The sequence below is a fragment of the Polyodon spathula genome, chromosome 22 (genome assembly GCF_017654505.1).
Source record: "Polyodon spathula isolate WHYD16114869_AA chromosome 22, ASM1765450v1, whole genome shotgun sequence".
Lineage (NCBI taxonomy): Eukaryota > Metazoa > Chordata > Actinopteri > Acipenseriformes > Polyodontidae > Polyodon > Polyodon spathula.
The window spans coordinates 26,186,802-26,197,935 of NC_054555.1; the positions used below are offsets into that span (position 1 = coordinate 26,186,802).

The following is an 11,134-nucleotide window of genomic DNA, read 5'->3' on the forward strand; positions in this document are numbered from 1 at the left end:
TAACCCAATTAATATGAGGAAAGCAATCTTAGTTACATTACTAGTCAAAATAATGTATTTGGAATCATATCTATATTTTTAAAACAGCTTTTCTGCTGAAACGTCAGCTATCCTCAAGCAGACACTAGGTGGCAGACAAAACATGCCGTTTGTACCTTTTGCTCCACCACTGCTACTTGCATGCCTCTCTGGAGAAACTGATTCAGTGATCGGAGGTCTCTCTGCAGGTGAACCTTCCAGTGCTCACTCTCAATCTGTCCTGCCCAAGGCACTTTGGGAGTGCAGTGAAGAAGCACTGGAGACAACATGAGGGTCCAATGTGAGAGGCATCAGCATTAAACACAACCATGCCACTGAGTTCCTTACTTAGAGTTCATATATAAGCCTGTGATTATTACAAATGTGGTTACGTTCTACTTGAATTAGTACCCTGTAGATATAGTTTTTAATGTGTCTGTTTCTGCTAATCCATATTTATTTTTCTGTTTATTTAGATTTTGTTTAATTTAATTTATTTTGTATTGTATTCTATTTTATTACCAGAGCTGGCGTCTTCAGGCACCTCATTCTGTGGAGGATCAGGGGATCAGATTACCAGTAGGAGGCGCTGTGTCTGCTGAGGGGCTTCTTGACTCTTCATGTGTACACTCTCCTGGTGCTGTTGAGAGCTCTGCACTGAGTTGCTTGTCCTTTCAGACTCACAGCACGTCTGTCAGTACACAAAGCACAGATTGAGCGTATGAGATCTCAGTTGCACGGTTGCTCAGTTTGCATTGGCACCTAGAGATGCTGAATGAAACCTGAAATAGCCGTCATCGTGCACGTCTGGAATGTGTTGCACTAACAGTAGTGTGGGTGATACTTCTGCTGTTGTAGAGCCCTCATGATTTGCTGAAGATACATATTTATTTTAACTAATACTTTACGTATACCAAGGTATTAGAATTGTTTGTGACAAAACATCGCCATCTAGTGGGTAACATTTATTTTTAGGACCTGAAGTAGGACAGTATAAAAACCGTATCGATCAGGGCGGGTGACCGCACCGCCAGCTCTCTCAGATGATCAGCCACGGGGCCCCAGCTCTCACTGAGGTGCCAGGGAGTGTGAACGCTGCTCAGGTACTCGATCAGAGGCCGGCTCCTCCTGCACCCAGGGCAGGATCCTCCAACAGCGGCACAGTGGAGCTGCGGCATGTCCCAGAATCGAAGTGAGTCTTGTTCTGGACGGAGGAAAGAAAAGGGTGAACCAGACCTCTTGAGGTATCCCCGTGTTTCTGGAATGGTAAGTTTCTATACTGCACACATCTTCGGTAAGGAAATCGGTTGCATTTCTAGCAGAAACCAATCATTTTATTTTTAATTCTAATTGTCTCGAGTTCTATTTTTTTTTAATTCAAGAACTTAGCTGCTGCTTCCCGTTACGTGACCGCTTAATGTAATTCCAACTTACTGTAATGGTTAGCAGAAATCCAACAGCGTCAACTGAGCAAAGGTACCTGGATGCAAGCGTATTTAAAACATGTGCATATTCTAAAGAGAACAAGTGATTTAAAAATTAGATATTAAAAAAAACAAATACATTACAAAAAACTATGTTGCATTGAATGCAAAAAAAACAAACATTGAACACATGTTATAAATAAAAGGATGCATAACATGTAATGCGTACAGAAATACAGTAGTTAACACTTAAATAATGCACACTGTACCGACAGTTTATGTGTAAACATATTTAATATCCTCGTGGATAATTCAAATGTGAACCCGTTGGTTTGGGTTGAAGGTTAGTATGGGTGGATGGGAGGTGAAGAAGAGGGTTAGGATATTTCAGTTCTCCACTGTGAGCCTTGCCCTTAAACCAATGTTAATCTTGACTAATTAAACCAATAACTGGTTCAATTAAGTAACCAAGAAACCAGAAAACCAGAATACTCTGCCTGTAGCTCTCCTGGACCAGGGCTGGAGACCCCTGCCGTACAGCATAAGACAAACTAGCACAAAAATAATTGAGTCAACATAACCTTCCCCTCACCAGAAGGGTTTGCTGTGCGCCAATGCTTGTACTGAACTCTGCACCTTCGTTACCGTGTTACTTAGAAAGGAAGGAAACCAAGAAAATCAGAAGCTGAGAAATCTTTGATTATTTCTTAATTAAAACTTCTTTCAAACCTAGCCTGGTGTAAAAACGTATACATATACAAGTTCCTTTATACAAGCACATATGCCGTATTATTTACCTGTGTGAAAAAAAACAAACCCAGACCCACTGAGCCAAGGCCAAATCAACACTTATCAGTGCTTTAAAGGTCATAGCTTCCATGAACTCAGTATCTCATTGGTTAACATGATTTGGAATCCCAGTGACAGGGAATTCCTGAGAGATTCCACTTGCAAGATCATTCTAGATTGCATGCTTGATGTAGAGCTGATACGAAATTCACATGAACCATACTGAGAAACACCTGTACAGAAATGAGCACATATACCAATGCATCTCTCGACTTAGTTTCTCATGCACAGGCATTTACTTTGAAGCCTCAGCTCATGTGAAACGTCATTAAGATCATTGATCCGCTGTTGCAGATAAGTTAGAGACAGGAAAGGAAGATAGTGATGTTCAGTAATTCACTGTTGATATTAGGTGGCGGTATGCAGATTTTTTTTAATGACTCATTCCTTCCTATTAATGAAAAAAAAAAGTCTCAGAACTGAATATAAGTATGACCCCAGAATTTAAACAAGCAGAAACTTCTTTCAGCGTCTCTCTTTCTGTTATATATCAACTAGAGAATGAACTGCAAGCCAGGTAATATTCAAGAGTTTTGTGTTGGGTTTATTCTTTGTTGCTAGGAAGTTGTTCTTATGTTCATTTCCAGCTATGTTTCTGCCTCTGTACTGACAGTGTAGTGATATAGAGGTCATATTAATTTAGTAGCAATCTTTGTCGTGCTTTTGGTTTTGTCCAGCAACTGTTGCAGTGAGTTTCTCAAACCTAGCTTACCTTTTATTTGCACTGGGTAGCATTGCTGGAGCCTGTATGTTGTTTTGTATTTAATCTATTTTGCTAAATATCCTTGCTGTATAGAGTGATTTACTGTATGTGTGCGTGCATTGGCAACACGGTGACTAAAAGCACTTATTTTGCCTATTGGTTGGTTCAGCTACCAAAGTGGTACAATGATCCTCAGCATAGATAATTATCTGGCTTTGTCTAAACAACAGGTTTTTTTTTTTTTTTTAAACCCTTTGCAAAAAACACTGCCATGTTATTGACTCAAAGCATTGTGGTTATAGCATTGAAACATGTAAACCACAGTGAGACTCAATCAAGGGAAGTAGTGGCATCTATCTGTATTCCAGCAATGTTAAAATCATTAAAACAGGGCTCTGTGCCAAGGTTAGGCAACTTGCTGACACGGGCTATGTCTTGAGTGCATTCATTCTTTAAATGCATGCAAAAGAGAAGGCTACAACAGAGCTGTCATGTCCCACAGTCAGGTTCTCTTTTACACTTAATTAGACTTCTGCTTATTATTGTCTTTAGTGTTCTGTGCACTTTACCTGTTAATAAAGCAGGCATCTTGACACCCACTCCTGCTCCCTGTTAACCTGCTGGGAACAGTCCTAATGCTATTGTAATGGCAACAAGAAGGGAAAAACAGGAATGGTTTTGTAATATTTGTATATGTTTGGGTTATATTGATCACAGTAATACAGTTTTTTTTTTTTTTTTCAATACAAGCTTATAAAATAAAGTTGTAAGTATGTAAGTCATCTTTTAATGTTTAATTGTAGCTTTGTTACCCGCAGCCTCTGCAGAGCTGTAACCCTCAGGGAACTGAACTGAATGAACTGTTGTGTTCATCAGTGTTAATGTTGATTTCACATTTTCTCTCCAAGGATTTTTATTAGTGCTGACAGTGAGCCTGGTCTCGTCTCGCCCAGCTCCAGACAAGACATGGGCTCTGGAGGAGCTTCAGGACGCAGTGGAAGAACTTCTGAAAGCTTATGTAAGTGTCTGAGGGCTGGCCGAGCAAAAAGATAAGAGTTTTGATTTTTCTAAACTTTATTATGTCAAAAAGCAATTCTGTTAAGAGCATCTCAAGCAAATTCCACAGCTTAGTAAATTACAGGAATGCAAAAGATTGTAACATTATCAAAACATTTCATACTGTACTTCAGTTCATTAAACCTCTCACAAATATAAAATTCTTTGTAATATTAAAATGACAACTTTTACAAACACTATCCTCTACCAACAAACCCCCCCAGATCAACTGGAACACATCTAGCTGATTAACCAGTTTATCGAACATGAAATCCACTTTAATACCACAATAGAAATACTAGTTTGACCTAGAGCACCTGTATTAGTTACCAGGAAGCAGCAGCAGCAGGCCTTGGAAGTATCAAATACAAGAGAGAAATGAAAGCTCTTGAGCAGACAGGGTCACGCTGCTTGCTCTAATACTGCATGTCAACACATTCAGGGACTCGGGTCTACAGACTTGCTAAACATGGCTTTTCTTTTTGTTTCCTTTTTAGAACGCTTCTAACTTTAGAAATGAATCATCTTTGTTGGAGAACATGGACCTGAGAGTGAAGTGCATCACAAGGGAGAAGTCAGTGAACGTGGCACAGTTCACAGACTGCTTGCGCATTTCAAGATTACCTCAACAAGACACATCACCACCAGCTGGACTTGAATCCAAAGGACTTAGACCTCCACACCCACTTTATATACACCAAAAACCAACTTGTTCTGTTTCTTAAGCAATTTTCAACAGTGTGCAGTTCCAAGGCGTGTGACAATAACCCTGCTGATCTCTTCAAAAAGAAGTTACTGGGCTACAAAGTTCTGCGACTCTTTGTGCAGTGACTTGAAAAATTATTATCAAGAAAGAGGGTCACGGCAAGTGAAGACCAATGAAAAAATGTGGATGTATTTTTGTTTTATTTATTAATGTTATTTATGTAGGATAAAATATTTTAATTATTTATTATGAAGTGATGTGCCGTACTCTGTGTGGCACTGCTTGCATATTTATTTTTGTATGTGCAATTTTGTATTTAATGTATTTACAGTTTTGTGTAAAGCACACTAATAAACTGAAAGTTTACTTTGAGTTTAAACAGCACTTTCTTTAAACACCTCGCCTATCGCTGGCCTGAGTTCAAGCAAATTTTTTAGCACAGCCATAGATATACTTTGTATGTTGTGAATTATTTAGGTGCTCTCTGCTTTGGTTGGATAGATGAAGTATATGATTTACTTGAGACCTTATATTTAGGTATTCTGCAGGAATTAAAAAATACAGACTTCCTTAAATAAATAGTGTGTTAATAGGTACTTTTACTACTATTCCCATCTAGTGGTCATTTCAGATAATGTACATTTTTCACCAATTACTGGTCACCAGCAGTGATATTAATTGATACAACTCTCCCTTATTTGCCGGGGGTGTCCCGTTTTTTGGACACTTATCCCTAACAACTGAGACAGATTTTCTCCAGTATTTTGCTCAGACTACCGTTAAACCCCTTTAGGTCCACAAACCTTTCATTTCTGTCTGGCATTTCACGTACTAAAATCATGGCTGTGTCATGTATCATGTACGGACTGTGGCAACTCCAAATCTATATTATCAGGCAAGGTTTAGGACCCTGGAGAGCCCTGTGACAGGCATGCATTTAGTGCACGCTCACATACTTGACCGTCTGTGATCATGTATCTGGTAAAGGAGAAAGTCATGCTTTCTTATAACGGTGGGACATGGGGGGTAAGAAAGATGCTTGTGGTAAGCACGAGAGGTCACAACAAAGCCAAAAAGCCCCGAAACCAGCGCTTCAGTAGCATCTTCCATTGCCAAAGGAAAAACGCAGATCAAGAATTTTACATATGCAGAAACCTCATGGGGTGACTAGCTCAGCAAATCTGTGCATAGTAGATAGGTTCCCAAGAGAAACACAAAAGTACCGATTGCTATTACAATTTCAGTACCGACATTGCTTTAGAAATTCAGATTGATTTGTAACGTGTTACATACAGAATAGTGTGTTCAAATAGGGCATAGCTGACAATGCATACATGCCAACAATCACTATTTGGTCCGATTTCCTAGCAAATGCCCCGCCTTCAGATGCATAGGAAGAACGTCCCGATAGCTACCAATAGAAGACACTAATTTTTAAAAACCACAGGCTGTGCTCTTCGTGCGGCCGACACATCTGCTGATCACTCACGGTAAGAACGCTTCATTATGTATTTATTGTCATGATGGTCGTGTCGTGTCGAGTCGGGGTGGGACACTTTTAAACAGGGGCGCTGGAACTATGGGTGCTGGGGGTGCGGAAGCTTCCATCATATACAGGGGTTACAGTTTTGTTCCATGGTTTTCAGCACCCCCACTTTAAAAATTGTTCCAGTGCCATTGCGTTTAATATGATAATAAGTGTTTTTTTGCGTACGGCCCCTCCCATGTGTATGATGCGCCATATGACCCCTACCCCCGCTCACTCCTCCTGGAGACGAGCGTCCAGCTGAACAGTTTCCAAAATGTTGACAAGTATGGGCAGTGAAATGTTACTGACAGTGTTATTATTGTTTTTATGATGGATTTACTGAATTTAGACTGCTTTGCCGTAGTGCAAATTCGTCAGCAGTGGACCTGTTCACAAAGTATTAGCCACCTAACTACAGTGCAACAAGAAACACAGGGACCAACAGAGAATTTGATTGTGAAGCATGTCAGGGCATTTTTCTGTTAAAATCAATTAGAAGGTGCACCGTATTACAGTCTACCATTCTACCAAGTATCACAGTGGAATAGTTGTATGCATTTGTCTTATATTCACCTTAATTCAGTCCGCTAAGGTGTCAGTTTACGAAAGCCCCTTGTTTTGAAAACTCAGTGTTGACAGGTATGTGAATATGACCAGTCTCATTTCGACCATTCTGTTAATTCAATTGTTATGTGAGTGACAGACAAGCAGCAGTTTAAACTCAATTAAGAAAAACTGCAGTGAATATTGTGTATCAAACCACAAAAAAAAAAAAAAAAATCTATTCACATTCACATTCTTTGTGTTTGACAAACTGTCACACAGTTTCTTGAGAATCTAAGTCATATCAGTATACGCCGCGGAGTCTCAGTCTCAGCAGGTCTCCAGAGAGTGCTGACTGAGTCTCAGGGGCGGCGCTCCATGGTGGCCCAAGTAATCATTCCCAACGCTCATTCATGGAAAGGAAGCTGTTGCTATGAGAGACGCTGCTCTGCTGGTTCACGGAATCTGATACAATCGCAAATCTGGCTTGTGTTCAGGGTTACTAAAGCCATGCTGATAGAGATAGGTTCCATTGAAACTCTGTTTGCTTTTCCCACTGAACAGCGTTTCTGCCGCTGAACACTCCATTAAGAAGACAAGGCCATCGAAGCAGCTGTAAATATCAACTGCAGAAGTGCAGTATATTTAAAAGCTTGTCATCATTTCCTTCCTGTTTTTATTATTATTATTATTATTATTATTATTATTATTATTATTATTATTATATTATTATTATATTATGATCGCTAGCTTATACAAAGGTGAGAACACTTCATTATGTCTATTTTTATTGTCATGATGGTCGTGTTGTGTTGAGTTGGGGTGAATAAGTCTATTATATGATAATGTGTGTTTTTTTTGCGTATGACTCCTCCCACGTGTATGATGCGTATGACTCCTCCCACGTGTATGATGCGTGTGACTCCTCCCACGTGTGTGATGCGTATGACCCCTATATTGTTCAATATATATAGACAACCACTTATCTGTTATGAACCTTGACATAAAGATTTGTGGTAACACTTTACATTAAGTGTCTCTAATTACTGTGCAGTTACATAGTAGTTACGTAGCAAATGCATGTGTACATACACAATGAGATTCTAGGCATACAGTGATGTGTTTGTCGGTCCACATATCTGTCTGTCTGTATTTTCCATTTACATGCTTGCATATACTTGGATAACTGCTTATCCAGCTAACAGTACCATTATGTAGCATACATTATTGATCAGGTTCTGTGCTCAAGTGCAGGTGTCTGCATTTCTTTGCTTTTCAGATTGTGATTAAACACTTAATTGGTAATTCTTATTCTGTACTGTTTTCAGAAAAGTGGTACAAATGACAGTTAGGATTTAAAGGCTCAATGAATTTTCCCTGTTATTATTTTGTATGGTGACCTCCAAAAAGTATGCATGATCTCATTGAAATAGTTTGGAAAACCTGGAAAAAAAAGAAGATCATAAAAGCGTTACAGCGCTAAACATGACAGGGGGTTTTATTTTTAACAACAGATCAGATCAAGTTGTTTTTTGAAGAAAACAATAAGTGGTTTTAGCAGGGAGGAATTGACCAAATAACAGAGATAACTCTGTATCAACCCACCTCCTAGCTTCAAAAATACCCACATCTTTAGATTCCAGTTGAAATGTATTTTCAATTATTCTGGCCAGGTTACAATATCAGCACTTTCTAGTAAAGTAAAACATTACAGACTACGTATTATTTTGTTATTAGTAGTATTACTGTTTACAACTAAACAGATGTAAAATATACAGTACACATGGACAACTGTACAGCCAGCCAGCCAGCCCCATATATATCCACAGTCTCTTATACTGTTGATAATATTGCAGGACACTGTTCATCCGTAGTTTTATCACAATAGGGGAGGCAGTTCTGAGGACTCCAGAGTGTGACTAAAGGACATACAAACAGTTTGCAAAGCCTTTACTCTACACTGCCTCAGTTAATCACGGGTTTTGCTGGGGGTGATTCAGGGTTTAAATTAATAAAGCCATTGCAGTGTTTAAGCTTTGAAGTTTTTTTTCCGCTGTCCCTTCAGTTTTCTGATGTCTGTAATTATTCAGTGTTATATATTGCTAATGCGCAATGTGTTTTGACTAGGTATAAAGGAGCTGCTTTTTAGCACTAGATGCCTGCTATAGACAAGTGAAACATTGGCTATATCAGTAGATCAAAGGGCTTTCTTTATCATATAGTGTGTTATTGGACTTGATCGAATGTAGGCAGATCACTAGATGGCGATGGCTCTTGCTTCTAGTGTTTAGTTAGATCACTGGATAAGGCCATGCCAGCGTTATTTCCTCTCACCACGTACAATTCATGTAGAGGAAATGGGTGATATCTGTTCCTTTTCCATTCTGAATCAAGTTGAGTTTGCTTTAAATATGGCGTGCGCAGAGCATCCTTTCAGAAACTTCTTGGTGCAGAAACAGGGTTGAATCATACTGAAAAACTAGCTGCTTTCAACATGGAATTCAGTGTTGGTAAGCTTTATACATTTACTATCAAGAGATATGTACTTGACATCGTTATCTTTTAACTAGTTGTTAAGAAGGGCTGAGATTATATATATAAACACACACATTCTTCAACGCAAAATTGTTCCAGTTCATTCAAATTCCAAAGAATTTTCTTGTTGAGGCGTTCACGATGTAGCTGAGTCAAATTCGTTAGAAGCGTCCCCATTGCAGGAAACTCCACCGTGTCACTTCACAGACTCGGTGTGGGCGCACCAACCCACAAGCCATACAGTTGGCCACCAGATAACTAGCGTTGTATTACTCTGCCGTATTCTATCTCAAATGCCCGTTTTGACATGTACTGATTGGAAATGCACTTGAAAGACTGAGTTTTCAGTTATTTTTTGTTAGGGCTCAGGACAATGTATGTGCTGTGGTGCTTATGCCAATAACATAATCAGGTAATTATGCCTGAAGAGTCAGTACATGCATGTTCTGGAGAATGCATTGGAAGCTTACCTGGATATGCCTTCCACATACATTTGCATGTATTATTATTATTTAATACATTTGTCATTTTTTAATATTCCAAGAAGGAAACTTCTTAACTTTTAACCCCTAATCATGTTTTGGAGGCAGGAAGTTATTTTTTAACCTTTTTAAATTTTTTCATAATTTCAAACTTTTACCTTGAAAGGTTAATTCAGCTTTCAACAGAATATGCATTTGCCATAGTTTCTTTATCTCAGTTTCTGGAAGTTACGGTTTGGTTCACAAATGCTTGTTGCTTACTTGCAAACACACATACCTTATTATAACCCCAAAGTACTCTGCTGGTTTAGGACATTGGATTTTTTCAGATTTATTCTTCAACATTATGTTGCCCCCCCTTATTTAATGTGTTTGTAATGCAAATTGATAAATGGCATGCAGTCCTTGTCTATGCTGACTATTTCTAACACCTTACACAATGTAAGTGATTGTTGACCATTCTTCCAACGCAAAATTGTTCCAGTTCATTCAAATTCCAAGGAATTTTCTTGTGCACAGCGTTCTTCAACTCATACCAAAGATTCTCAATCGGATTTAGGTCGGGACTTTGACTAGACCATTCCAGAACAAGGATTTTATTCTTCTTTAAATCATTCTGAAGTATATGTTGATCACTGTTGTGTTGGAACGCTATTTGCTGTTTAAACCAAGTTTTGTAGTGGAGGGTTTCAAATGATTGGCCAATATCGTTTGGTAAGCTAAGGAATCCATTTTGCCATTTATTGGAACTATATTTCCTGTGCCTTTAGAGGTGAACTCACACTGGCAGCCAATTCAATTTGAATACTTTTGAATTAGCATTTTTGGAGTTTTGCAAAAAAAAAAAAAAAAAAAAATTGCTGAAATAAATAATTGTAGACATCTATTTCTTGTAACTTTTATTTTCCTCATCAACAAAAGCAAAACTTTTGCTACAAAAGATTTTTCCTAAAATTCTTTGTTTGAGACATTTCTAGAAATCATACATTTCCATTGGGGTATGTAAACTTTTGACTACAGCTATGTGCTTTAACTATGGACATACATCAGTAGTATTTGTAAATTTATATATATATATATATATATATATATATATATATATATATATATATATATATATATATATATATATATATATATATATAATAAAGCCTTTATTTTTCTAATCGGACTTTGCAATGAAGAAGAATCCATGCAAAGGACTTCTCATTACATTGTTTCTTTATTTCCATTGTAGGACTAAGAGGGATGCTGTTCACATTTCTTATTGCTGCTGTTGTATCATTTCCT

The 11,134-nt window shown here is 38.2% G+C and overlaps 1 long non-coding RNA gene across 1 annotated transcript; it reads left to right on the forward strand.

Annotated features, from left to right (window-relative positions):
• The first annotated feature begins 1,117 nt into the window (after nt 1–1,117).
• On the forward strand, nt 1,118–4,979 carry LOC121296935. The gene is made up of 3 exons (XR_005947120.1): nt 1,118–1,284; nt 3,903–4,012; nt 4,548–4,979. It is a non-coding gene; the product is annotated as an uncharacterized LOC121296935 (long non-coding RNA).
• The last annotated feature ends 6,155 nt before the right edge of the window (nt 4,980–11,134 follow it).